The 23242-nt window shown below is 42.1% G+C and overlaps 1 pseudogene; it reads right to left on the bottom strand.

Moving 5' to 3' along the window:
• Nucleotides 1-924: 924 nt before the first annotated feature.
• On the bottom strand, nt 925-22787 carry LOC118801146 (annotated as a pseudogene).
• Nucleotides 22788-23242: the final 455 nt, after the last annotated feature.

Here is a 23242-nt window from a genome sequence, read left to right on the forward strand (position 1 = left end):
AAAGGGAGGACAAACTCCCCATTAATACCCTTCATTTCTGAAGAAAAGCTAGAAGAGCAGGTGTCTAGAAACATTTGGACACATATCATATGTTATGTTATTGCTGTGTGGTGTTTACTGAGAAATGAGATGTAAAATGTGTCTGGGACAAAGTATATAAACATTAAATAGAAGAATGTGACAATAATTAGCATCTTTTTATTTTTAACACTGAATTTGAAACATGAAACATATAATAACTGCTGTTGGCATAACTGTACAACCATGAGCTTATTATTTATGCCAGTGTCTCATGAAGAGGAGGAGTTTCTGAGAAGTAAAGACACCTGCACATCTTTCTCACTCAGTTTCTTTATTTCATTCACTTCAACAGATACAGCCATATTCAAATGTATGTTACATTTCCATGTGTTGTTGACTTTAAGTGAAAATCAGTTAAAACATCCTCCACAGAGAACACTTAAATATGGCAGTCATGGCAACATGTTGGAAAAAAATAAAATGTGAAATATAAAATGTGCCAAAACTTTTGCACAGGCCACATTTTACATGGTGTTTTTCTAATATGTTAAATTTGGTCAATAATCATAATCTAAATATGCATAAAAGTGTTCTCTGTACTTTATGTGTTCATTTATTTTCAATTAGAAAATAAAAAAAACAGGATTTCACCAATTTTTTGCATATGAATGTACAGTATTTTATGTACTGTAATTTCTGTGAATTGAATACAGTATATTGATATGCATTGACATGACAGCTTGGTGAAAGTAAGAATTGAAACTATGGAACTAAAACAAAATATTACTAACTAAATCTGTTTAGTCAAATAGAATAAAGTTGGCATATGCAGACTTTGGTAGCAAATGTGGACTTTTTGCCTCTGTTTTGCTAGCCTACGTGTCTCCACCTGTATTGGGGAAATGGTTGTGATTGTGTGTGTTTAAAATGGGCTTAAATTGTATGCCTGGAGGGAACATAGCAACACACAGTGCTTAAAGTGACCAACAACTTTGTGTCTGACTGCTCAGCAGCGCACACTACACTTAGATCACATGGTATTAGGTGGTATCAGATGTTGGTATCAGTGCATTTTTATGATCATGAGTCGAGTAAATAAGTGCAGTATCAGGCCGATACCTGATTACCTTTTGTGGCTGTATCTGGCGTTTAGTTTAGACAAAATTACAAGTTTATGAAGAAACTGGAATCAGTTACGGTAACTCTTTGTATCATGCGTCACTCTAAATGGGCCGCAGCCCCACATCTATTGTGGTTCAGGTCAGTGAAAGAATTACAGTGATGAGCAAAAAAATAGAAGTGTTTCTACTCCAATCTTGGGATTCAGTTCCAAGAAAATGAATAACCTCAAAAGAAAATGAATTCATTAAATTGTCACGTGTTAAAAATGCCCAGACAGTTTGAACTAAATAATGTCCAGTCTGAATCTGAGTATATTACAGTGCAGTGGTCAGTTCTGAATGGTTTATAAGGTAAGTTTAGGAATAGACAAATGCCATATATATAATTCAACAAATATCAAAATGTGAGATAGTTTTGAGATCCTACAGAATAATTATCTGAAGCTGCTTCTGAAACCAGAATGAAGAGAAAAAAAGAAAAAAAAAAACAGAAAAATAAAACCAAGAAGAGAAATAGTTTCCAAATTAAAAGTTATCTAATGAAGTTGTTTGTGTAACGCAGGCAGTGTTTGGCTGATCTCTTAACTCAGAATCCAGTCAGAATCATTCATCTGATTTGCCGTGTGTCCTAGAAATACAAACAAAGACAAAATGACCGTTAGTGTACAAAGTGTATTCATATATTTAAGATTATTATTATTACTCTTGTTATAATTAAGTTACTTATTATCTCAATTCAGTGCGAAGCCTCTTATCAAAGATTCTGCAAGCTGGCGGCCAATGATATGATTAAAAAAATATTTAGTTGTTTTGTTTAAATATGATATAATATTCATAAACACTGACACACATGGGGATTTTCAAAACCCTGCAGAGAGACTGATAAGCTGATGATGTAGAAAGATTACATCTTCAACAACTTCTGTGATGCACCATTAATGCTGAAAAGTACATAGACGTTCTGGAGCAACATGTGCTGCCTTCAAGACGACATCTTTTCCAGGGACGTCCATGCATATTTCAACAAGACACTGCAAAACCACATTTTGCACACATTAGGCATGCCTGCGGAAATGAGGGCGTGAGTGCTGGACTGGCCTGCCTGCAGTCCTGACCTGTCCGCAGTAGAGAATGTGTGGTACATTTTAAAATGCAAAAATACACACATTAAAACTTGTTTGCAGGAAAAATGGTACAAAACTACACCTGAAATGCTTCATTACTTGGTGTCTTCAGCCCTTAAACGTATTTTACATCTTGTGAAAGGAATGACAACATTACAAAGTGGTAAATACTTTACTGTCCCAATATTTTTAAAAATATATAGTGCAGGAAAACTGAAATAAGTATTTAGAAAAATAAAATAAAATTCATGACATAAAACATCAAACTGTTACAGGACGGCAGGGAGGCGGACCCAAGAGCAGAAAAGAAAACCAGTGAGAAAGACAGTTAAATAAATTTATTGAGTGCGTGTTTGGCACGGTGCAGTTGAGGTGACCCAGAGTCAGGCTTGAACCACCATTGTACAGATCGGTGGTCCGTGGAGTTACTGCTGCGCCACTGGGAAGCAAAGGCGACCACAGGTAAAACACCTCAAGGAAGGGGAAATGAAAAGGCGGGAAAACAGCAAACAAAAGAAACGCTGAAAGCAGCTCAAACAAAGGCTGAACTAGAAAGGTGAAATGAAAGATAATGAGAAAACAAAACGCACTTCCACTGTAAGAATGAAGGGAAGGAAGACTTTGTTTCACTCGTTCGCTCTTGGTGGAGCAAACACCTTTAGTATGGCTTGGAGACAGTTTGTAGCTCAAGAACTTTTTTTCAGCTTTGAAGTAATTTTGGGGCAATTACTCTTTGTTTTTTACAGCCCTTTTTTCTTTTCTTTTCTTTTTGTTCAAATACCCACCTGGGCTAAGTACCGTACCAGTCACCCCTCTACAAAGGGCTGCTGTTTGCCACAGCCTTAAGTAGAGGAGTCCGCAGGTGTGTCGGGTTGGGTCTAATCAGCCCGAGGGCTTCTGGGAATTGGAGTTCCCTGAAGTTATGGCACCTTGCCTCCGTCGCCTTCTACTGGCAGCCAGCGGTGCAGGCTGGACCCTTACACAAACACTGTGCTGTTGTATTGATTTCAATGTAGGTTAAGGGTCAAAAATAAGTTTTAAAAAATGAGTGATTTCAGTTTTAATTGCAATTTAATATGCCATCCCAACTTCTTCTGATTTGTATATACTTTTTATTTATTTGTTTGTTTGTTTTTTAAAGAGAGTTTTTGAATGTTCCATCCAAGCTGCACAGTCTGGGGCTCATACAGAACAAAACAATAAAAAACAGGTTATCTAAGTTGTTCTAGAAACAAACCTCTTGAAACAGATATTTCTGTTAGGTATGATAGTTTAAAGTAAAACTAAATTATCAGTAATTTGTTATTGTTAAGAAGGAAAGTTCCTGTGTTGACCTGCGCTGGTTAGATAAAGACAATAACATATTGACAAGCAGTACTTTTTCCAAATGAGCTTTGTCCCCAGCCTTATAATCATATTATAGCCTGTTGCTGACAGTCCAGTCATCCTTCTGTACATTTAAACACACTGTAGTGGTAAAAAGAAAACTACAGCAAGATTAATGAGAGCACAGATTAACACAACCCAAGAACCAGTACAACACTTCATTATAAAGCTTCTACTACTCTGATGAGATATCAGGTCTCGCTTTTACAGACCCCCTTCAAATTCAATGTATCTTCACAGAAACGATAGCTTAATGTAAAAAAATAAATAAATAAACAAAGCCTGAGGTAACGGAAGATTGCTAGTGTGGAAAGTGGAAAGTGTCTGGATTATGACTGGTCATAAGGGTGACACGGTTCATTCAGCTGTTTTGACTATTTTTTCATAATTGCTCATTGGGGCCCCCTAGTGGCTGAGGCCCCTGCAAATGCACCCATAAAACCCACTGGATGGTCTGGGCCTGAAAAAGCTACAGAAGATCAGCTACAAAAGTGCTACAGATGTATCTCTTAGCAGAGCCTCATTAACACATTCAGATTAGTATCTGGTCTACATTCACTGGACTGTGTTAACATCTGTAATCCACAGTAAATCCTCAGTTAGTAACCCAGTGGTGTTGGGACGTGTTTATTTCCTTCTCTTACCAGACGGCTGCTTCTTCTTCATCCACACAAAAACTCCAACACCGATGATAATGAGGAGACCAGACACTACTGCACCAACGATGATCCCAGTCAAGACTCCACCTGAAACTAAATTCATTAAAGATCATTATTATTATAACTGGCCTCATCAGTGACTTTAAAACTGAATATACACCTTATTTCTCTCACCACTGTGATTAACCACCTGCAGCACCACCTCCTTCTCCAGGCTGCTGTGCTGAATGATGCAGGTGTAGTCGTGTTTGTTCAGCTCCTCAGGTGAGACAGTCAGAACACTCCTCTTCTGGAAGGTTCCATCCTGGTTGGGTAGCGTCTCTCTGAGATCCACGTCCTCATGCAGATCCTCTCCATTCTTCTGCCAGGAGATCATCACTGCTTTGGGGAAGAAACCTGTAGCATGACACACCACTGGAGAAGAAGAGTTCTTCTGGAACAGAGACACCTCAGGAGGGACTGGAGAGAGAGAGAGAGATAGGGCTTATTCAAGATGGCGCCGAGTATGGCTGCCGTGTTGCGAGCTCCCGCTTACTTTTGCAGTTTTTTGTTGTTTTTGTGTTTGTTTTTAACTCTTTTTGCACTAAATGTTACTGGTTTTATCACCTACGACCGACAAACACTTCTGGAAATCAGATCGTCGATCACTCACCGAAAACCGGACTTTGAGTTCCATAACGCCGATCCTTTGTTTACTAACACTGGAGAGGCGCCACTCATCTGGGCCGCCCGGCCACGCACCCGTCGAAGACGCCGGAAAAGAGGCAAGAGAGCCGGCGTGCTCGTCAGACTCAGACGCCGTGCCCATCGGCCGCCTCTTCCCACCATATTACTGGCTAACGTGCAGTCCTTGGAAAACAAGTTGTGTGAGCTTCATGCACGGGTCGCCTTCCAGCGAGAGATCCGGGACTGCAGCGTTCTCTGCCTCACAGAAACGTGGTTATCCGATGAGGTCCCTGATAATGCCATCGAACCCGCCGGGTTCTCTCTGCACCGCGCCGATAGAACCAAGCAGCTCTCCGGGAAAAGCAAAGGAGGAGGTGTATGTTTTCTGATCAATAACGCTTGGTGTGATCGGAGGAATGTACATTTCATCGAGTCTTTCTGCTCGCCGGATTTGGAATATCTCATCGTGTTTTGCCGGCCGGCGTGGCTGCCCCGTGAGATAATGGGACTCTGTCTGGCCGCGGTGTACATCCCCCCGCAGGCGGACTCGGACCTCGCGCTCGGGAAGCTACACGAGGCTATCAGCAAGCAGATGACCGCGCGCCCGGAGGCTGCACTTATTGTTGCGGGGGACTTTAATCGGAATAACCTGCGAACCTACTGTCCGACATTATTCCAGCACGTAACATGTTTCACTCGGAAAGACAGGATTTTAGACCATGTTTACTCCAGCATCCGGAACTGTTACAAATCCCTCCCCCGACCCCCGTTCGGCAAATCAGATCACTCCTCCATCCTGCTCCTGCCCACCTATAGGCAGAAGCTGAAACGGGGGCCGGTCACTACCAGGGAGGTGCGCCGCTGGTCTGACCAATCAGACGCTATGCTGCAGGATTGTTTTGATCATGTGGACTGGGAAATGTTCCGTGATTCGTCGGGCAGCGTGGACGAGTACGCAGACACAGTCACCGCCTTCATACGCAAGTGTGTTGATGACGTAGTGCCCTGCAGACAAGTCCGCGTTTACCCCAATCAGAAGCCCTGGCTGAACTGTGAGGTTCGCTCCGCCCTCAGCGCACGCAGCGCTGCATTCAGAGCGGGAAATACGGAGGAGTACAAGCAATCCAACTACGCTCTCCGTAAATCCATCAGAGCAGCTAAACGTGCGTACAGAATGAAAGTGGAAGCACAGTTCAACACAGCCAACACACGAAGCTTATGGCAGGGGTTAAATACAATCTCTGACTATAAAACTGCCTCTCGCACTCTGCCCAGTACCAGCGCTGATCTGCCGGACGAGCTTAATAACTTCTACGCTCGCTTCGACGGAATTCCCGCAGCACCACTGGAGAGCGCCCCGCCCACCGCTGATCCCAACGCCCCCTCCGTCTCCGTAGCTGATGTGTGCAAAGCCTTCAAGAGGGTGAACCCACGCAAGTCAGCAGGACCAGATGGCATTCCCGGGAGAGTGCTTAAAGCCTGCTACAGGGAACTAGCAGGAGTTTTTGCAGACATCTATAACACCTCACTGTCTCTCTCGGTCGTGCCAGCTAGTTTCAAACTAGCCACCATTGTGCCAGTTCCAAAGACAGCTAGTATTACCTGTCTGAACGACTGGCGACCTGTTGCCCTGACCTCCATCGTAAGCAAATGCTTTGAGAGGCTGGTCAGAGATATCATCTGTTCCTCACTGCCTGCCACCCTGGACCCACTGCAATTTGCATATAGGCGGAATAGATCCACCGACGATGCAATCGCCCTGACCCTGCACACTGCCCTCTCCCACCTGGAAAAGAAGGACACGTATGTGAGAATGCTGTTTGTAGACTACAGTTCAGCATTCAACACAATCGTTCCTTCGAGGCTCAACTGCAAGCTCCGGGATCTGGGTCTGAACAGCACACTGTGCAGCTGGATCCTGAACTTCCTGACGGACCGACGGCAGGTGGTAAGGATGGGAAGTATCACATCCTCCTCTTTGACCCTCAACATCGGAGCCCCCCAGGGTTGTGTGCTCAGCCCGCTCCTGTACTCCCTGTACACCCATGACTGCACTGCTAGACACAGCTCCAACGTCATCATAAAGTTTGCTGACGACACAACAGTTGTGGGCCTGATCTCCAACAATGATGAATCGGCCTACAGAGAGGAGGTTAAAATCCTGGAAAACTGGTGCCAGGAGAATAACCTCTCTCTAAACGTCAGTAAGACCAAGGAGCTGATCGTGGACTTCAGGAAGCAGGAGACAGTACACCCATCGATTTCCATCAATGGGACTGCGGTAGAGAGGGTCAGCAGCTTTAAGTTTCTCGGTGTTCACATCAGCGAGGACCTGACATGGGCAGTGCACACCTCACAGGTGGTGAAGAAGGCCCACCAGCGCCTCTACTTCCTCAGAAGGCTGAGGAGGTTTGGCCTGAACCCCAGCATCCTTAAGACCTTCTACACCTGCACTGTGGAAAGCATCCTGACGGGCAGCATCACCACCTGGTACGGGAACTGTACTGTTCGTGAGAGGAAATCTCTGCAGAGGGTGGTGCGGACAGCACAGTCCATCACCGGGGTTCAGCTCCCTAACCTATTGGATTTATACACCAGTCGCTGCCTGAGGAAATCCAGAAGGATTATGAAGGACCCCTCCCATCCTAGTCACTGTCTGTTCTCTCAGCTGCCGAGTGGTAGGAGGCTCAGAAGCTTAAAAGCCAGAACCAGTCGGCTCAAAGACAGCTTCTTCCCCCATGCAACCAGGCTATTGAACAGCCAGCAATCACTGCTCTGCCCAGCCCAACCCTTCCCATTACACGTACGTGCACCCACTGTACTCCCGCACTTTACTTGCATAGCTGGACTTTGAATACCTATCCAAAGACAATACTCTCCCCCTGCGCTTCCACTTAACTTCCTGTACCTTGCACTTTACTAAATACTCTGCCACCTACTGTACCATCTTCTACCTCCACACCTAGTGTGATTACTTGCACATCTACATAGCATTGTAATATCCATTACTATATATAGTATATAGTTGATTACACTCACTCTACATTCCCAGTGCAATATTATATGTCTCGGTGCAATATTATTATTTTTAAGTTATTGTGTAAGATTATATGTATATATTTTAGTTAAATTGGTTTTATCTATTCTTCTATCCTATCTATAGTTTTGTTTATCTATGTGTAAATACTGTTCTCTGCATAATTTGTGGAACTCGCACTCAAGTTTTTCACTCACCTGTGTCCCTGTACTCTTGTGATGTGACAATAAATCTGATTTGATTTGATTTGATTTGAGAGAGATAGAGAGAGAGAGAGAAATGGGGTAAACATGTCACTGATGTTGCTCAGGTGTATTACTGATGAAGACTAATGATCACATAACTTGTCTCATCTAGAGACACACACACATTCTCTAAGCCTAAGCTTATCCCTCTGGGTCGCAGGCAGAGCTGGAGCCTATCCCAGTGGTCACTGGGTGGAAGGCAGGAAACACCCTGAGCAGCCCATCACAGAGCAGACACATACATTCACACTAGGGGCAATTTAGCATGTCTTTGGACTGTGGGAGGAAACCCAGACAGACCCAGGAGAACATGCAGACTCCACACAGAAAGAACCCTGGTCTCCCGGCCGGGATTGAACCCAGGCCCTTCTTGTTGTGAGGCGTCAGCGCTACCCACCATTGTGGGCGGCAGCACCACCATGTCGTCTCACCTACGACAGCTGCTTTAAAATATGAATACCGATCAGTCATTATATCTATGGGCAAATTCAGAGGAAACTTAGGCACACAGAGAGGAGATAATGCTGGAGATAACAAACAAACAAACAAACACATAAATAAAATTTAAGTAAAACAAAAAAACAATCAAAATGAAAGAAGCCAGTCTGTAAAACTTCTCATGATGTGGAACTCAGCATTCCTACATTTTTAAAACCAAAGCAATATTGCAATTTTGTGGTCGAGTCACCAGGTCATCTAGGGCCAGACACGACTTCCATCAAAACATTCAAGAACAACACTGTACTGTAGGTCACAGAAGTGCAGGTGAGAAAACCCTTTGTCTGAAAGCACATAAAGTTCATAAAGACAGAAAGACAGTATTCCACCTTGGGTCTTAAAGACGTTCCTGCTGCAGCTGTCGCTGATGTTCAAGACATTTTTATTTCATGCACCGTACCCACATGCTTCAATCTGTGATGATAGAAAAATGAGTCATTTCATTCACACTAATATCCCCTCCACTGTAGACCTGCTTCAGTTTGCATAATCCCATAATCCCATAAACCGTTCAGTGGACGATGCCATCTCACTCACTCTGCACAGACTGATAAAGACTGTCCTCAGAAACAGCTTCTTCCCCCAGGCCTTCAGAGCTCTTAACAGCTGACACTGATTGACCGTCTCCTTTTACATTTTACATATAGCATCTACCACCCTGTTTCCACTACCCTAGTACATTCTGTAGCGTAGTCCAGCTAGTAAATCGTATATATCGCACCTGCTTTATGTATTGTACCATATTCTGATGAATTGTATATATTTCAGCATTACACTGTATTATCCAGTAATTTACAGTATACCATATTAGCCCTCATATGGCCTCTTACATTGTACTATCTCTGTACACAGTACTACACCTTCTACTCTGTATATTCACAGTTTAACGTTATCAATGCCCTCTACCTCAATTCTTACTGACAGTCACCTGTATGGTTTGGTGCTAATTAAAACAAGGAGCATCTGCACACCCAACTCAACTGATTGTAACTTTCAAATTCTCATATGCACCTAAAATGTCTAAAGGACTTTGTGAGGAGATTAGATAAAGAAATGCTTCCATAAAGAAGCAGAAAGTCAAAGGAAAATAAGTGAAAAAACAGTTTCCAAAACTGGAGTTCAAAAAATTATGAAAAGCTACAGAGAAAGTGGGACTCCTAACAACCACCTGGAAGACCTAGTAGACCCCAAAACTGCCCCCATCAGATAAACAGCACTTAAAGCTTTCGTCTCTGAGAGAGAGGAGAGAATCAAGCTGCTTCAGATCTGAAAACATCCACAGGTGTTTCTGTCCATCCTTCCACTGTGAGAAGACGACTCAGCGCTGTGGGTCTGAAAGGATGTGTAGCTGTTCAAGAAGAAATTATTGAGAGGAAGTGCACTAGAACACTGAAACTGGACCTCTGAGATGTGGAGTGAGGTTTTATGGACTGATGGGTCAAAGTTTGTGATTGAGATTATCTGAATCCCAAAAAGCAGAAAATACAACCTCTAAGACTGAACTTTGGGAGTGTGGAAAAACAAGCCTGCAGATTTCCTGGGAAACTCAAAGAAAGTCTCCTGAAAACAGAATTACAGCCATATGAAAGTGTGTTCTGAGCTACCGAGTGTTTTTCTTGTATAGCCTTTTGTGTATCGGACTGTGGATTTTTGACCTTTTTTGCCTGCTTTGTTATGTTCGTCTTTTTGTGTTTTTGGATTGTTTTGGATCTGACCCATGCCTGTTTACTGACAGTGAGTTTGGATAATGCTTTAACCAGTAAAGCCACTTTTCCCAGCTACATCTGCGAGTGTCTGGTCAGTTCTGGTGTGTGACAGTCGTCGTAATTGTTCAGTAAATGTAGCTAATTTATCCAAACTTATAAAGATCTCAGAATGTCACAGGAGCGTTTGTCTGGAATCATCATAATGACCGTTAATCATGAGATTAGACCTAATCTTTCTTGTGATGACATCATTCACCTAAAAAAAATGAATTAGAAAGGTCAGATTTTCGAATCCGTAACTTATTCAAGTAAGTAAATCTAACAGAAGAACTACTGTGTTAAGATTAGCAGCAGAAGATTGTTATAAAGGGAATTAGGGGGGTGTTGGTGGAGGATGTAGATGTGCAGTTTAAGTTGAGGTTATGGGCAACTCAAGTTTAGCTCAGGACCCCAGTAAAGCTAAGATCAGCACAGTAACAGTAACAGATCAGCTCACACACTTTACCTTTCCTCTCCAGAACAGCTCGGCCCAATTCCACAGACATCTGTAACCACTCAATACAGGTGTTCTCCAGAAAGTTCTTCCAGCGTCCAGATCCTTCTGTCTTCTCCACGTCCTGTTGGATAATAACAGCTATAGCATTGGCTGCAGTCCAGGTGAGAGTCTTCAGGTCCAGACTCAGGAAGTCTTCTCAATCATAACCCATCTGCCAGTGTCCCCTCTTGGTTCCATCATCATGCAGCTCACAGCCAAACATCCGCTGCGCTGTGTGAATCCCTGCAGAGACACATAGGAACATATCACACTGTCTGCTTCCTCTCACTCATCACTTCAACATCAGCAGGACGAGAAAAAAGTGTATTTGTTTTTTTATTACATTGGCCTGGAAAAACCAACTCACTGATCTTCATAATCTTCTCCCTCCTCTTATTATTATTCTACGCTCACATTCTGTAAACATTCATGGTCCACAGTTTTTGACATACAAGCACAAAATTTTGCACAAACATTCCTCAAACATAGGAATAGTGCGCTTGTATTTCAGGACCGATCCGTGTACAGTTTTCGGAAAACAATCATTCACAGACAAAAAGAAAATGAATGTTGGAATGTTCGGAAACATAGTAATGTCACAATGCACATCTCTCTCACAGACACTCATACACAGTACACACAGACTCACACGGTTACAGCCTAGTGCACAGCAATAATGTAGTAATAACAGTAGTAATAACAGTAATAACAAAAGTAAAACCATAATAAAAAAGTAATAAAACAATAATAACAGAAATAAACACACCATAAACACATCTGGTGACCGTATGGATAGTGCTTCTCCAGAATATGTCTTCTGTTTGAGTTATCAGGCTTTCAGGCTGGTTAATGATTGTTGATGCAGCTGCAAGATGGATGACGTATCTAGCTAGTCGTCCTCTTCTTCTTTTACCCTCAACTCTTCCATGCATGATGGTCTCTTTCCAATGAATTGGTTCTTCTCAGAATATGTCCAAAATAAGAGTTTCATATATTTTTCCTGTCCTGCTTTTTTTTTGTCCAGCTTTTACATCCATGAAGAACCACAGAGAAGACCACAGCCTGGATAACTGATCTGAAACTGATCTTTGTAGAAACAAACCTTTTTGCATTTGTAGACCTTTTCAAGCTCCTTCATCCTTGTCCATCTACTATGAGTGTTGTATCATCATATTGAAGGTTATTGAAGTTTCTTCCACCAATCCTGAGTCCTCAGTCATCTTCCTCCAGTCCTGCTTCTCCCATTATATGTTCTACATACAGGTTGAACAGGTGTGGTGATAGTGGGCAGCCTCGATTTACTCTTTTCCCGGAGTGTTTGTCCTTTTTCTGTCATAAATGTGCTGTAAATTGGAGCGGTCAGATTATCATGCTTTTTTTTTCTCAGATAAGATTTTTCTAAAACTGGACATCTATCTAATGGCCAGTAAGCCTCAATGTAAGGGCCGTATTGTCCAAAACTGTCACATGGGATTTCACTCGAGATGCATTTGGTTTATAGTGCCTCTTGTTAATTAAACATATAGAATATTTAAATGGCTTGGATCTCTTGTTTAATGGAAATCTCTTATAATGAAATATGAGGATGTGGAGGAAGAACGTAAACGAGTTACAGAAGATCGGGGGGATGTACTCACATCAGTTATGGTTGCATATACACACAGTACTGTGCAAAAGTCACGGACCACCCTTCTGTTTATTTAATTTCCAGTCAAAACAGCTTATTCATTTTTCAGCTTCAGCAAAAAATCACAAACATTTTAGCTGAAAATTCCACAGCAGCCTCAAAAACTAAACATAATATCAGATGGTTCAGTGTTTAATGTGTCACTCTTTACCTTCATTAGAGCTTCCATTCTTTTCAGAAGACTTACTTTCAGTTTTTCAAACTTTTTCTTGTCCGTCTCCTTTTCTCAGTGAGGTTCTTCTTGATCAGCTGCACATCCTTTCAGACCCACAGCGCTGAGTCGTCTTCTCACAGTGGAAGGATGGACAGAAACACCTGTGGATGTTTTCAGATCTGAAGCAGCTTGATTTTCTCCTCTCTCTCAAAGATGAAAGCTTTAAGTGCTGTTTATCTGATGGGGGCAGTTTTGTTGTCTACCAGGTCTTCCAGGTGGTTGTTAGGAGCCACATTTTCTCTGTAGCTTTCATTTTTCCTTTGTAATGATTTTTCATATCTCCTTTAGCCGTTTGAGATGCACATGAGAGAGAAATGCGTGAGGCAGCTGAGATTAACAGCTTGTACTTTTTTGGCCGTTTTGACTGGAAATTATATGAATGAAAGGGTCTCTGATTTGTGCACAGTGCTGTACATGCACACACATGTATGTATATACATGCAGGGACATACCTTCAGTCTGATTGAAGTGCTGTATTAATGCAGCTATAGTGACTTTGAAGTTCCCCTGAAAAAGATGTGCTGTCTGTGTTAACAAGTCCCAGAATGCTTGATCCTTGCCGTTCTTTATCCAGTCTATCTGTATGATCACTTTCCTGCTGTTACTGTTATAATACCCGCCTTGAAGTTCATCCAGCTGACCGACAGCAGTGAACTCTGGGACGCTGGTTCCCGGTGTGACTCCAGTTAAGAAGAACTGCAGAGAGTGGGTGTCTGTAAAGATAAAGAAACTATCATTTCCATTATTTCTCACATAACTGCAAGTGAAAGTTGCTGCACTGTAAAATGATAAAACAACAATGATCTGATGTTTTAGCTTTAAAAGTTCGTTACCATGCTTCCTTAAAATTGAACTGAACTTTATTAAATCATATATAATATTAAGTTGAGAGAGCTTTTTTGTTTTCTTTTGTTTTTTACATGTATTCCTGAACTGATCACTGTGATTTCCAAATGAAAAAGACAGTTGAAGCAATAACACACATTATATCATTAAACATGTCTTCTTTTTTAAATTATTATATTTTGTAAAAGGATATCTTTGAATCCAGATAATGGCTTGTAAATTAAAGGCTAAGAGGCCATCAGCTGAGCTTTGTTACCCATGAATGAGTTTATTAGCCACACCCTAACAACGTCAGCAGTTGGCAGATGAAACTCCTCAATGATAGAAACAAAAATAATCTGTTTCATATTTAAGCTTCATGGTAAAAATGCTGTGTGGGTTTTTACTGAGGTCACATAACCAGCATGATCAGTTTTCTCAGACTGTCAGTGCAGCTGAAACAAAAGGCAGTTTTGGAAACTGATTGCAGAACAGCTTCTACTTAAAATCCTCACTGGCTGAACCCTTCAGGGAGCTTCCAGTAACCTTTTTGAAAAGGACAGGACTCTGAGGAACCTGCAATCATTTACAAGGTTCCTTGAGTAACCATTTTATCCAGATTTATAAACTGCACAAGTACCATGACGTTAGAGTGAATCCAGCAAGTAATGGAACTAATGTTAGCTAAGCTATGGGTTAGCAAACCATCGCTACAGGTGTTAGCACCACTTGCTATCACAAACATCAGCACACGGGGCAAACCAGTACTGACCTACTGGTTCTGTGAAACAGCAAAAATAAGTTAATGTTACCCTCCTGCCAAGCAGGAGCGACTTTCCTTTTAATGCCTGTTCAAATTTTCCCAGTCCACCTTAAATGGAGCAGCAGTTACCTTCAGGTGTCTCAAGGCCTTTATTTATTCAGACATCATTAAATTTGAACACATGTATAACAGTAAACATCATTATTTTATTCGTCCTCTGTTCCATTTTTGCGAACTTTCACCAACAACAAAAACTCTCTGACCATCACGGTCATCTCTGCTGTTGGAATGGCGACAACCAAGATAACAGAGCAGCTGAATTCCAGCCAATAGAACGTCTGCATGAACAATAAAAAAATCAGAATCTCCAAAAACTGGGCTGCGAACTATATTATAAAACAAAATGACTATTAAAAAAAAATATATATATATACACATATGTATATATAGCCCTTTATATCTTATGCTATCTCCACTTTTCCCCACAGTCTAGTCATGTGGTCATATGCTGATCACTATCACACTGTAAATCCATAATGCATTACATTGTTCAAAAAAATAGTTTTTTGTATCACCCAGCAATTTTTTTGGAAACATTAGTTGGAAAAGATGGGTTTCTGGATGACATCAGTGAAAAATGTGGTGAGAGGTAGCTACATACAGTGCAGTCCACCTTTTTTATAATCTAATAAGTGTATATGAGGCTTAAGGTATTTCAACTACCTAGTCTTTTTGGATACTGCACTGAAATCACCAGAATCTCATCAGCAGCAATTGAAGTAAATCAAATCTATTCTTTATATACAAATGCTTTAACTGAATAACAAGAAGCAGTTTAAACGTCATGGAAATACTAGCCTTTGGAAATAACTGGGCTCCTGATTATTTTGTGTCCAAAATGGAATCTATTTTTTAAAAGGCTGGGTGAAATCAGTGGGCAGCACAGTTCGGCACAGACTGAAGTACACAACTCATGAGTCTTTGAAATGTTGCTGGGGCAACTAAATCCAATTTAGTCACATACTTGTCAGAACCCTACACTGTCGACACAATCCTCAATTCTGGCCAAGGGAAATGAATCAGGGACTGTGAGGGCATTCACCCAGAGCCATCTGGGTTAGGGACCAGAAGGCCTGGGGAACTGCATGGGCTAGAACTAGGAAGTGCCAAGCCATGTTTAACCAGATAGTCTACCTCAGTACGCATATAGGCACGTTTAACAGGTTTGACACGATAGTAGTTCTGTTTAACGGGACGACTATTACCAACATCAATGTCGTGGTTTAGTACGTTGGTTTGTCGGGGCACATCTGAAGAAAGGCTTGCATATTCCTTACACAAGGACTTCAAATCAGCACGTGTGTCACCGTGTGTTCAAACACCAACTGAGCTGGGCTAAAACCAGTGGACTCCTGTACAACTTCACGGAAAGCGAACATGAGGAGGGGTATCCCGTCATCCCACTCCTTTTCAGACTCAACACAGAATGTCCGCAAATCTAACTAACCTAAGCAAACCAAAATCAAACAAAAGACAGGCAACTAACCGAACTCTCTAACTTAAATGACAAACAGGAGAAAAAGATATATACAAAGAAAACGACGCTCACCCCCTTCCGGCACAGTCACAGTGAACAGAGACACTATTTACACACAGTCTATCACAAACTAAACCGGAGCTAAACACACAGAACTCAGGACGCAAAACAACAGCAAGCACCCTCACAGCACAAAGGCAACAAAACAGCTCAAAACAAAAGTTTTTTTCTCTTTCTCTTTCTCTCTCTCTCTCTCTCTCTCTCTCACATCTAGATTTTTGCTGCTTTTTTATTAGCTTCCTGGAGCGGCAAATTCATGGAAGATGGACTTTTTTTCCATTTTTGAATCGCACCCCAGGCAACCTGACCTGGTCACCATCAGAAGAACAGAGGAAGAATGTGAATTTGTATGTAGCTATGACTTCTCCTTTACTTTCCTTCTATTCAGATGCAGCTGGTACGTCTGAGGCCCATGAGGCTCTCTTGCGAACCCATCCTCCAGAGATGCAGGAACTGTTCCGGGCGTGGCCTTCGCCAAAGATAGGAAGAACCACCATAATACAGCATTACATGCACACATGGGATCAAATACCAGTTCGATAAAAGGCATATCAGGTATCACCACTTAAGAGGAACATTATTGAGGATCAGGTAAAGCAGATATGTGAAGATGAAGTCATAGAGCCATCTCAGTCTGCCTGGGCCTCTCCTGTGGTGCTGGTGAGAAAACCTGATGGATCCTATCGCTTTTGTATTGATTACAGAAGGTTGAACGCTAAGACTCCTCAGGATGCTTACCCAATGGCAATAATTCATGACATCCTTGAGTCACTACATGGAGCAGTGTGTTTTAGTACTTTGGATCTCCTGTCTGGTTACTGGCAGGTGGCTATGGATCCAGAGAGCAAGGCCAAGACCGCGGTCATCACACCCATGGGACTTTACCAATTTAAGGCCATGCCTTTTGGGTTAAAGAACGCCGCAGCGACGTTCCAACATCTGAAGGAAAGGGTTTTTGGGGGAATTACGAGGATGCGTCTGCTTTGTCTACATTGATGACATCATTGTCTACTCCACCAGTCATGAGCAGCACTCAAAAGATCTCCATGCAGTGTTCTCCAGACTGCATGCTGCGAACCTAACCTTGAACCTGAGACAGTGCTGCTTCTTTAAGAAACAGTTCAGGTTTCTGGGACACATTGTCTCAGAAAAAGGAGTGGAACCTGACCCAGAAAAGACCATAGCAGTGTCTAAATATCCCATCCCAAAAGATATCAAGTCTCTACAAAGGTTCCTGAGCCTTGTGGGGTGGTATCACAAATTCATACCTCATTTTGCTGACCTCGCTGCTCCCTTAAATAACCTAAAGTGAAAAAAAAGGTCAAGTGGGAGTGGACAGATGAATGCCAGAAGAGTTTTGACCATCTAAATCAGGCCTTGAAATCTCTGCCTGTCTTGGCTCAGCCAGATCTAACTTTGCCATTTCAGGTCCACACTGACGCCAGTGATGTAGGGTTAGGAGCGGTTCTAACCCAACAAACTTTCGAGGGTGAGAAGGTAATAGCATATGCCTCCAGAGCACTGCGAGGGGCAGAGCACAATTACTCCACGTCGGAAAAAGAATGCCTGGCAGTTGTCTGGGCCGTGGAGAAATGGTACCATTACCTGAAAGGGGCCAAGTTTGAAGTCTATACTGACCATAGTGCTTTATCTTGGGCATTCAATTGTCCAAAGATTAGCTCCTGGCTGACCCGCTGGACCCTAAGGTTGCAGCACTTTGAAGTTCATTACTGAAAAGGCTGCATGAACTGAGCGGCATATATGCTTGGATTGGACTTTATGGGTCCGTTTCCCAGGAGCAAGAGAGGCAACGGTTACCTGTTGGTGGTGGTGGATTACTACATCAAGTGGGCGGAGCTATTCCCTGTGAGGAAAACCCATCAGCTTTGCCAGTTGCTAAGGGACGAGATCTTCACCAGATGGGAGGTTCCCAAATACCTGGTTTCAGACCGAGGCTCTCAGTTCACCAGTCAGCTCCTCACAGACCTCTGCCAGAAATGGGGAGTCATACAGAAGATGATCACCAGCTATCATCCCCAGACCAATCTCACTGAACGAATTAATCAAACCCTAAAGACCATGATAGCCCCTTTTGTGGGAGAATATCATGAGGAATGGGATAAGTGGTTGACGGAGTTCCGATTCGCAATTAACAGCTCCCGCCACAAAACCACCGGGCAGACTCCAGCAGAACTGGCCCTTGGAAGACAACTGAAAGGCCCATTGGAGAGGCCTATTCATCAAGCTCCAGTGCTGGATCCACAGCAACCACAATATTCATTACTGGAATGACAAAATCTGATGGCACAGGAGGTAAGGCGGAGAGTAGGAGTGGCCAAACACAGACAAGCCAGATATTACAATGCCCATAGGAGACCTGCGCAATTTCTTGTGGGAGATCTGGTCTGGGTGAGGGCACACCCTCAGTCCAAAGCCTCTGACAAATTTTCATCAAAGCTAGCGCCTAAGTGGACAGGTCCGGCTGAAGTGATGAAAGTACGTCCTGTTAATTATAGGCTTAAATGGCAAGACAGCTCAGATAAGTTAGACACTGTAAATGTGGGTAATCTAAAACCTTATTCTGGGGGTTAAGACCCTCAATACTACCAGTTTGGGGGGGCGGGGGATCTGTGACACATGAAAGGTGTTTTATAGGAAATACATATGTAGCACATTAATTCAAAGAAAGGGTTTAAAACTTAAATACCTTGCAAGGTTAAACTTTTCTATGTGCTAACATTTAAAACGTGTGAGTTTTGCTATTCGAGGTCAGGTAAAAAGGGGCCAGAATAAAATTGTTTGCTGAACCATCATAGCACTGTTCCTTTAAGAGCCTTCCTGGAAATGCAAGGGGCAGAGCTCCTAGGAAGGAACCACAGGAGGAGCATTCCTGGTTAAAGAGAGAGAGGAGGAAGGAGAGAGACAAGATGGCGGTGCAAGAAAGAGGAACGTTTGGTGTGTTTTGTGAGTCCTGAAGGGATTAACAAACAAAAGCCACCAACGTTTCCTCTTATTCCTCTACTTATGAACTGGCAGACTGGTGGACCAAGCATGTTGAAAAAAGGACCCAAAAGACTCTAAGAAAAGTGGATTAACCCTCAGGGATCTGGAAGAAGCTTGGGGATAGGCCTGTCATTGCCGGTGAGATCCAGCTGGTTTGTGTTTTTTTGTTTTTGCAATGCATTGCTAAGGACTTGAATTTTTGATTGAATCATTTTTCGATTTTTTGCATTTTGGACTTTTTGGACTTTGGAGAAACTGGGAGAGGGGCGTGGAATGTTGTTAAAATTTGATGGTGTGAGGGTTCTGTTTGTGCATTATAAATTGTGTATGTTTTGGCAGATGCATCTAAATAGATAAAGCATTTTGGGTGGCAGGTTAAACAGAGTCTATTTTGGGTTTTTTTTGGGTGCATGAGTTTGTTTGTACTACATTAGCTCTATAATCGTAAGCAGTGTATCCTTGGACTATAAATGTAACCCCTAAACTTATGATAAGTCAAGGTGGTTGTTACAAGGCAAAGAGCAAAAAATAGCTATTAATAGTGGAATTAATTGTGTTGGATGATCAGCCATTCTACGCTGACAAGGACAGTGGATTTCATGGTATATATTGTAGCCTATATTGTAATAATTTTAGCACATTTATGTTGTTTTTATTTAGTGCCAGCTTCTTGGGGGGTTCACTTTTTGGATGGGCCTGCTTTCTCAGAGGTGAGAGTCTGATATATTCTGTCACTTTATGTGGTGAAGAACCACTTACACTGACATGTAAGGACCATTCAAAGGCTGTTTTTTTTCCCAAAAACACAAGGACGTGCATATAGCCAGTCAGAATGCAACTGACAATATCCTGATAGCTGTGACCATCTTAGTGTGTAACAGATATCAGATGGCTGAAGCTACATAACATGAGATTTTGAATTTTTTTTTTGTGTTCTCTACAAACATGGACTAAAGTACAGACAGATTACAGTATGTGCTTCAACAGGGGTTTACAATCTTATCCACAAAGGAGCGGCGTGGCTGCAGATTTTCATTCCAACAAAGCAGGAGCACCAGAACAATTTTTCACGTGATTGAGTACATTTGGGGGAAAGGGGGAAAAAAAAAACATGTTCGATACTTTGTTGAACCAACACTACAAATGGATAAAGCCACACTGCTCTTCTATAAATGTCTGTTGAATGTGTCTTCAGTTCACGTGCCATAGACATGGGAACATCTGGTGTTTTGAAAAGACCAATTACCAATTAAAGATGACTGTCAGCAGATACTTGATTAAATACAGACACTATGAGTTTAAATTTATTCATATGGCATTGTCACAAAGCAGCTTTACAGAAAATCCAGAACCAAGTCCCTATGAACGTCGCTAAGGGTGACAGTGACAAAGGAAAAATTCCCTAAAAGCAAGAGGAGGAAACCTTGAGAGGAACCAAAACTCAAAAGGGGAACCCACCCTCCTCTGGTCAACACTGGGCAGCGAAACAAAAACACAACAAGAGCAATATCAACAGAGGATAAGGTTTTACCATTAATGTAAAATATTGAATAAAGTTAAAAGAAAAAAAAAATCAGCCTAAGATTGGACAGCAGTATTTAGATTAACCAGTGGTCCAGTGACAGCTGTTAGAGCCTGTAATGATGATCTGTTAGCATGAATAAGAGAAGAGCTCTGAGTATTGAGGCAGATGAAACAATGTCTATGATTAAACAGACTGAGTCTGTGCAGCAGCAGCAGCATCAGGAGGGTCAGTTCATGCAGGTGAGGTTTGCACAGCATTGGACAGCAGGAAGCTCTATGGTGGTCAAACTTCCCAAGAAGGCTGGCAAGCAGGGGGCACCCAATTAAGGCAGATGAAGCAGGATGGACAGTTATCCAGCTCAGCAAAGAAACACACAGACAGCTAGATCTGATTACATATTACATTATATATATATATATATATATATATATATATATATATATATATATTATAGATGACAATGCAAGCTTTCCATAGCTGTGTATTGTGAGAGGTAAGTTCTCTTTCTACCCCAGCCTGCTTGTTATGAGCTGCTGCAGTGCTGGACAAAGATGCCTGCTTGGAGCTAACTTCCACAAGTATAGAGTAATTTCTCAACATGTTCTTATTCAAAATCACACAGTGAAGTAGAAGACAGAAGCATAATAAATCCCTGGAGTGTGGGTGAAGCTTTCCTACTGAACGCCTCTGCATACCAAGTGATTGTCACAACTGCCATGAGCAAAAATGTCTGGGAAATTAAAAGGTAAATGTGGGAAAGTCCCCAGCTGTTACTCTTGTTTCTCATTTTCTTCTGCTGTAAGTATATTAATGTAGTACGTATAACTGGTAGGTGTTTCATCTGTACTGATTCATAAGGGAACGTTTCGCCATAAGTTCTGGAGAATTACACAATAAATGTCAGGAAGTTATGCGGTTTAACCAGAGCTGTGTTATAAAATGTTACCAAAACACTGCGACAATGCTGACTCTGAGTTTCTCTAGAACAGAGCGTTTCACACCAAACCACTCCGAACGACTCTGTTTACACAAAAAATGGTGGAATTCTCCTTTAAGCTTCCAACTGCCTTAAAGACAGCAGCAATCCTGTAAGATAAAGATTAGATCAGTCTCTTAACACTGTCCATTTTACTCTTACAGTAACTTTGTGCCTCATGTCCAAGCAGAACCCAACATTGACATTCCTGGATGACCATCGTAACAAGAAGCTGGCGAATAGGAAGCTGATTTCAGCCTTACATTTAGGGTATTTAGCAGACGCTCTTATCCAGAGTGACTTACAATTTGATGTCTTACAATGTTTACGTCAGCTAAAACCCTCCTAGTATCGTAACAAGAAGTTATACGCAAGCAGTTTTCATAGCTATTTGCCATTGTTGCTATTCGTTGTGCTCTCATTACTGACCTCGAGTTCAAAGCTGGTAAAAGCTGACCTCACTACCAGCCAGACGCTCCAATGAGGTGAAAGCTGAAGCCAGTGAAGCTGGTGATTGGAGGATATTTAAACATAGCATGAATTTTTTTTAGGCAGAAGCTCTTTATTTTTGAACAAGCACCTCAACACAAGCCTTAAGAAAGGCTAAAAGAAGATACCATCCCAGTGGTCACTGGTCAGAAGGCAGGAAACACCCTGAATAGGCCGCCAGTCCATCACAGGGCAGAAAATAATTCATGAAATTCTGACTGAAAATGTGATTTTGGTATTAAAACAAAAAGAGGAGCGTGTTCAATTTCTCCCAAACCGCAGAAGAAAGTGTTCATCACTCTCTGTGGTCAGACTGTGGTGAATATGTAAGTCTTTACTGGCTACCAAAGTCCGTTCAAGAGTTTTTAGCACTGAAAAGATGGATGGTGAAAATAAAATGAACCTTACCCTGGACTTTCCCAGTATTTCTCAGCATGTCTGTACTAGTCTGACTGTATTAGTCTGTACTAATACTCTGTTATCTGTTATCACTCATGTGCACAGAATAGAACCCAGAGTTTCACACGTATATAAATAGGACAGTGTGATTTAGAAGCAGGGAAACTGCTGGAGCTCAGCTTTAGCCTTTGGACTGACCTGCTGAAGCGAGATGAAGAGTGAAGATGAGGAGCAGCAGGGGCTTCATGATGTGTCCCGTCTCTCACTGCAGACTGGAACCGTAATAAGAGAAATTAATTCCTTAATCAGGACAAAATCAGTTGATCTCTTCACACCTCCTGAAGATCTTTCTGCTTTCTGCTCTGGAGTCTCAGCAGGAGCGGCGGGTGGAGTTTATACACAGTAGAAATCTGACCAATGAGAATTAGGGGCAGCTAAAAAGACAGCACAACAGAAAGTTGAACTCAAAAGTGTAACTGCAAGAGTGGATCTCGTATCTCTGTGCTGTAGCTCCTGCAGCCAAAGTCTGACTGCAGCTGACCGGGTTTGACCGCAGTGTAGTTAGCTCATATATCAGCCAGTAGTTCCGTAATGCAGTAACGTACACCTGCAGTCAGTGGTGCGTCACTCTCCACACAGAAATCCCCCAATATCACACTGCAGTGATTTTTTATTTGAAGCTTCAAAAGCTGACCCCTCAGCTGAATGACCCAGGTTCAGACTGACCAGCCTAATTTGTTAAAAATTGCCTTATTTAGTGTGTCGT

This window comes from Colossoma macropomum, unplaced genomic scaffold (assembly GCF_904425465.1).
Source record: "Colossoma macropomum unplaced genomic scaffold, Colossoma_macropomum, whole genome shotgun sequence".
Classification (NCBI taxonomy): Eukaryota; Metazoa; Chordata; class Actinopteri; order Characiformes; family Serrasalmidae; genus Colossoma; species Colossoma macropomum.